Below are 6,180 nucleotides of genomic sequence, written 5' to 3'. Positions count from 1 at the left end.
ATAGTTTGATTGTTTGAGGGTTTCTCTGTGTAGTTCTAGCTGTCCTGAAACTCTCTCTGTAGACCAGGCTGTCCTCAAACTCCAGAGATCCACCTGCCTCTGCCTCTGAGTGCTGGGATTAAAGTTGTGAGCCATCTCTGCCTGGCTATACAACCTTGTTTATAAAGAGAGGGAATAGAGAGATTGAGATGGCATAGTGTCCTGTGCACTCAGGCCTTCTCCTGACTATGGTGACATTCTCTCTCATATATGTTCACGCAGTAAAAATCTCGCATGTACAGCACACAAAGTGCTGTGAAGAATCTGTGAGGATGTACAGTGTTTTCAACCACATGCCCCAAGACTACCTCCAACAATGCAGGTACTCCACAAAGTGGTGTTTCTCTCTCTCTCTCTCTCTCTCTCTCTCTCTCTCTCTCTCTCTCTCTCTCTCTGTTCCCCCACCACCACCTCTTCCTTTGAGATCTTGTCCATTTCCCAAAGCCCAAATCAACTGCTAGCACTCTGCTGAGGCCCTCTCCTATCCCATGGTCATGCTTATTTACTCGGTTTTCCTTATCCATGCTGTTTCTGCCACCCAGCTATTCTAGCATGTATTCGACTGTCTCCTAGGGTACGAATTACTTAAACGCAGACATGACTGATTTTCTTCTGATTCCATCCCTTGAGGACATTAGAAAAAAAATAAACATTTTAGCTGATCTTTCTAGAAAAGAAATATCTAAGTGACAGAAACAAAAAGAAAACCAAATAATAGTGTTATAGTTTGTATATGCTGGGCCCTAGGAGTGGCACTATTAGAAGGTGTTGCCCTCGTGGAATAAGTGTGGCCTTGTTGGAGCAGGTGTGTCACTGTGGGTGTGGGTTTTAAGACCCTCATCCTAGCTGCCTGGAAGTCAGTATTCTGGTAGCAGCCTTCAGATGAAGATGTAGAACTCTCAGCTCCTCCTGCACCATGTTTGCCTGGATGCTGTCATGTTCCCACTTTGATGATAATGGACTGAACCTCTGAACCTGTAAGTCAGCCCCAATTAAATGTTGTCCTTATAAGAGTTGCCTTGGTCATGATGTCTCTTCACAGCAATAAAACCCTAACTAAGACAGACGAATTTAAAAACAACAACAACAACAACAAAAACAGCAAAGCAGCCATGGTAACTTTATGTTGACCATGGCTTGTTCGGTTGTTGTTGCTGCTGCTTGCTTGAATGCAAAGCTGCAGGCCTCTTAGGACATTTTCTTACATATGTGACTCTAGTTGACTCTTCTGTCCTCATCTCACAGAGGTGGTGACCTCTGCTTTAACCCTTTCATCCCCAGGACCCCCTCTTACCTTTATATCCCATGTGTCCTGTTATCTCCCTACCCCTTCCCTAGAAAGACTACTTTTCTCGTGGGCCCCTTTCTAGTTTCCTGACATCTACTCATATCCACTCCCATATAAAACACATATATCAAAGGTAGAAGCTAAGAAGGAGATCTGGGTCATGGTGGAGGTTCAACCTCTACATCGAGGAGTTTTCTGTGTAGCCCTTCTTTCTGGCCTCAGTTTTCCAACTAGTGAGTAAAATTCTGCACTGTGGGTCTAGGAGGTCGTTCCAATGCTCAAGTTTCCTCGTGCCAACACGGTTCATAGGAAGAACAATGTTTCCCCCTTGGTCTACCAAGGCACTGTGCTGTGCGGGCAGCCTCTCCTGCATGCTGACACCTGCCCACATCCTGACAGCAGCAGGGTTTCACCCTCTGGACTGTGTTGCCAGGCCTATGCTCGTCTCTACCCTGGGATGTTGGTTAAGCAGGACGGCTCCACTATCCATACCCAATACCAGGAGCCATGATATATGCTAGCAATGCCTGTAGATCTGGACATCCTATCTGCAAAAGAGTGCTGGGCCCGCTTCTGAAAACATAGGGCTCAGCTCCTACAGAAGAGGGAGAAAGAGTCAGAGATGATTGATGGGTTTGACACTGATTTTGGACCAAGACCAAGAAGTAGCTATGTCTAGGAGTTACACCAGAGACATTTCATAAGGATGGAAGGGCTCTGTTTGTAAGCCATACATTCTGGAAACAAAGATCTGCACATGGGAGAGAACATGTATGCTTGTCTTTCTGAGCTTGGGTTACTTCACTTGATATAATATTTTCAAGTTTCTTCCATTTTACTGGAAATTTTATAATGCCACTTGTCATTATGACTACATAAAATCCCATTGTGTATAGGTAACGCATTTTTATTATCTATTCATCTGTTGATAGTCACCTAGGATGACTTCTATTATCTTGCTGTAGTGAATTCAGTAGCAATAACATAGACAAGCAAGTATCTATTTCTGTAATAGGATATAGAGTTCCTTAGGTATATGACCACAAGTGGTATAGCTCAGTAACAGGGTAATTCTGTGTTTTAGTTACTTTTCTATTGTTGTGACACAGCACTGCAACCAAGGCAACTTATAGAAGAAATAGTTTGCTGAAGCTTACAGTTTCAGAGGCTGTGTCCATGATCATCATGTCAGGAAGCATGGATTGAGAGACACAATCATATCTTGAGACACAAGCACAGGCAGAGAGAGACACTGGAAATAATGTGGGCTTTTGAAACCTGAAACCCAGTCACATACTTCCTGATCCTTCCTAAACAGTTCTACCAACTGGGAACTAAGTATTCAAACAAATGAGCCTATGGGGGCCATTCTTTAAACCTCCACACTGTTTTAAGTCCTTTGAGAATTTCCACAATGGCTGCAGAAGTTCACAGGGTTTCTCCTTCCCCACACACTCACAAGCATTTGTTTCACTTGTTTTCCTGACTGTTCTATTCTCAGCTATTCTAACTGAGGTAGGATGGAATCTCAAAGTAATTTTATTTGGTACTTTCCCGATAGCTAAGGATGTTGAACAGTCTATAAAATATTTGATGGACATTTGTATTTGTTCTTCTGAAAACTCCGTTCAGCTCTTTTTTTGGGGATTGAGTTGTTTCGTTGGTATTTTATTTTTTAACTTCTTTGCATTGTCTAGATATTGAACCTCTGTCAAATGTATAACTGGAAAATATTTCTCCTATTGTCTGTCTCTTTGTTCAGTCAACTACTTGTTTTACTGTATAGAAGTGTTTTAAAATCAGGAGGTCCTATTTTTTCAACGATTAGCCTTATTTCCTGGGCTTTAGAGTTTCAGGTCTTTGGTCTGCTTGACCCACTGGAGTTGACTGTTGTGTAGGTTGTGAGAGAAAAATCTAGTTTGTAGTTTGTTTTTAAACATGCCATCTTTTCCCCCAATGAATATTTTTGCTTTTTTTGAGACAGGGTTTCTCTGTGTAGCCCCGACTATCCTGGATTTTGCTTTGTAGACAAGTCTGGCCTCAAACTCATAGATCCACCTGCCTCCGCTTTTGGAGTGCTGGGATGAAAGGCATGCACCACTACCTCCAGGCTTATTTTTGGCAATTTTTTGGCCATCAGGTGATTGTCGCTTCATGGACTTACGTCTGGCTCTTTGAGTGTGTCCCAGTTGATCTATGTGTTGTTTTGTACCTGTGTCATGCTGTGTGTGTTACTGTGACTCTTCGTATGTCTTGAAATCAGATAATGGTGATACCTCAAAAATTATTCTTTTCGCTTAGAAAAGCCTTGGCTATCTGATGTGTTTTGTGTTTTCAAATGAACTTTAAAATTGTTTTTTGTCTCTCTCTCTCTCTCTCTCTCTCTCTCTCTCTCTCTCTCTCTCTTGGTATTCTAGATATTGAGCCTCTGTTACAGTATCCTTTTACTTCTTTTGTGGATTTCAAACAAATTTTCTCGGTTTCTTTGGACTAATGTGTGTTTTTCCTTTCTCTGTTTTCTTCTTTCACTGGCTCCTGCAGAGCAAGCCACTACAAATGTGGTTTTCCCCATTTCTTTCTTAGCATATTTTTTTCTGGCATGGAGAAAAATTCCCAATTTTTGCATGTTGCTTTTATATCTTGACACTTTGGTGTGATTGCTTATCAGATCTCAGAGATCTCTGTTGGAGTAGTCTTTTAGTAGGAGCTCAGATCTGTTCTCTGAGGGTACATTTTAAAGGATGAACAGCTTATTGGTGAAATAGATGCAGGGCATCAGAGCAAGAAAGTTTCTAGACACCAATAGGGAAAAGGCACTACTAATTACTACTGGAAGAAGAAGGTCGTCATCTGTCCAGCTCATTGTCACATGCGTAGCCTAAGACATATGTGCTAAGACCTACAGTAAAAAGTGAGGCTTGCTACTAAAGCAGGAGAAAAATGTGAGGCAACCAAGAGGAATATGTTGCTCATTGGAGTTCTGTTCATTATACTTTTTCAGGGGAGAGAGAGAATGAAGTCCCTCACTACCACAAATTAAGCAGTTGAATTTTCTGTATTGGGAAAATCTCAGGAGTTAACATATTCCAAGTATAATGGACAAATCTTGCCCTAGGAAAACCACTTTCTTGATCATGGTATCTCCCCAGCCAGGTCGATATTTTAAAAGTCATATTGAGTAAAGCAAAGTTGAAAAATAAGCCTTGGTTTTTCCTCTTTATTTTTCTCTTCCCAGATAACTAAGTGCTAAAACCCTTATATGTGGCAAGCAAGCTAAGCTTCTGCCCGGTGGAGGCTTTTGCCTAACTACACTGCAATGAGCAGAGCAGCTGTAACCTGACAGCAGGGGAAACACCAATTGCCCAAATACTGCTCCTCAGATACCAGTCTTCACTGCAAGTAAAAGAAATGGCAGATTCCAGGGGTAGAGAAGGTGCAGCCTGCGGTGCAGGGAAGAACAAAAGCACACAGGGTCACCATGCATGTGCTAGTTAAATTGGAGATAATTTGAACATTAAAATAAATAATAGCAATCAATAAGTTAGGATGTGTATAGACTGCTTTCCTCATTACTATGACAAAATACCAGATAGAAATGAGTTAAGGGAGCCAAGATTTCATTTTGCTCACAGTTTTCAGATGTCCATGATCTCTTGGCCTTATGTGTCTGGATATAACATAATGGTGTGGAATGTATTAGCACAGGTGTTCTGTACTTCTTGGTAGATCAGGAGCAGAGTACAAGTCAGAAACTGGTGGTCAGGTATAACCTTCAAAGGCATGCCCCAGTGGTGGGCTTCCTCAAGTTAGGCCCTGTTTTCTAAAGTTTCCAGAGATTCCCCAAATCAGGCCACACGCTGGGGACCAAGCATTCAGAGTATAATCTTGTGGTGCGCATTTTATATTTAAACCATAACGCTCTGAGTCTAAAGTGATAAGGTAATGAGTAAACTGAAAGTGGGAGGTTGAATAAGATACTTGTGTAAGTTACAGTGTTACAGCTTGCCTTCCTACAAAGCAAGTGTGCTGGCTAGTTTTGTATCAACTTGACACAAGCTAGAGTTATTTGATAGGAGGGAACTTCAATTGAGAAAATCTCTCCATAAGCTCCAGCTGTAAGATATTTCCTTAATTAGTGATTGAAATGGGAGGGCCCATCCCATTGTTCATAGTACCATCACTGGGCTAGTGGTCCTGGGTTCTATAAGAAAGCAGGCTGAATAGCCCTGGGAAACAAACCATTGAGCAGCACCCTTCCATGGCCTCTGCATCAGCTCCTGCCTGAGTTCCTGCCCTCACTGCTTTTGAAGATGGAGTGTTATATGGAACTGTGTGTGAAATAAACCTTTTCCTCCCCAACTTGCTTTTGCTCATGGTGTTTCATCACAGCAAATATTGACCACAGAGAAGTTGCATGGTGGGTGTTTTTAAATCTGGTGATGAGACAAACTGAAGCTGAGCCTTAGAAGCCTATTATAAGAAGAGTACAGCATCGTCACCTCTGCAGAATCCTGTCAAATACACACATCTTAAGCCCAATTCTGCAAAAATATCACACAGATCTCAAACTGAGGCATTCTACAAAAACAATTATTCAGTAATCTTTCAAAAGTGCCAAGGTGGTGGTAAGCTAAGAAGGACCAAGGTCATGTTCTCTCCTGAGGGTTACATAAGGGCATGGCCACTAAGCATGGAGTGAGCATCAGGAGTGGGTTCTTTAGAAGACATCAGCAGGACATCTGATAAAATTCCAATGATTCCCAAAGAATAGATAGTGATAGCTTGTCAGTGTTTTTAGCTTTGCTGGTTATAGTTACATAGTGCTGTGTATGGGGAATGTTTTTATTTATAGA

General features: G+C 41.8%; 1 pseudogene; it reads right to left on the bottom strand.

The window, feature by feature from the left end:
* Positions 1-4,333: 4,333 nt before the first annotated feature.
* On the bottom strand, positions 4,334-4,488 carry LOC116094636 (annotated as a pseudogene).
* Positions 4,489-6,180: the final 1,692 nt, after the last annotated feature.

This window comes from Mastomys coucha, unplaced genomic scaffold, assembly GCF_008632895.1.
Source record: "Mastomys coucha isolate ucsf_1 unplaced genomic scaffold, UCSF_Mcou_1 pScaffold16, whole genome shotgun sequence".
Classification (NCBI taxonomy): domain Eukaryota; kingdom Metazoa; phylum Chordata; class Mammalia; order Rodentia; family Muridae; genus Mastomys; species Mastomys coucha.
The sequence above is the reverse complement of the archived record's forward strand: the minus strand, read 5'-3'. Positions and strand labels throughout refer to the sequence as shown.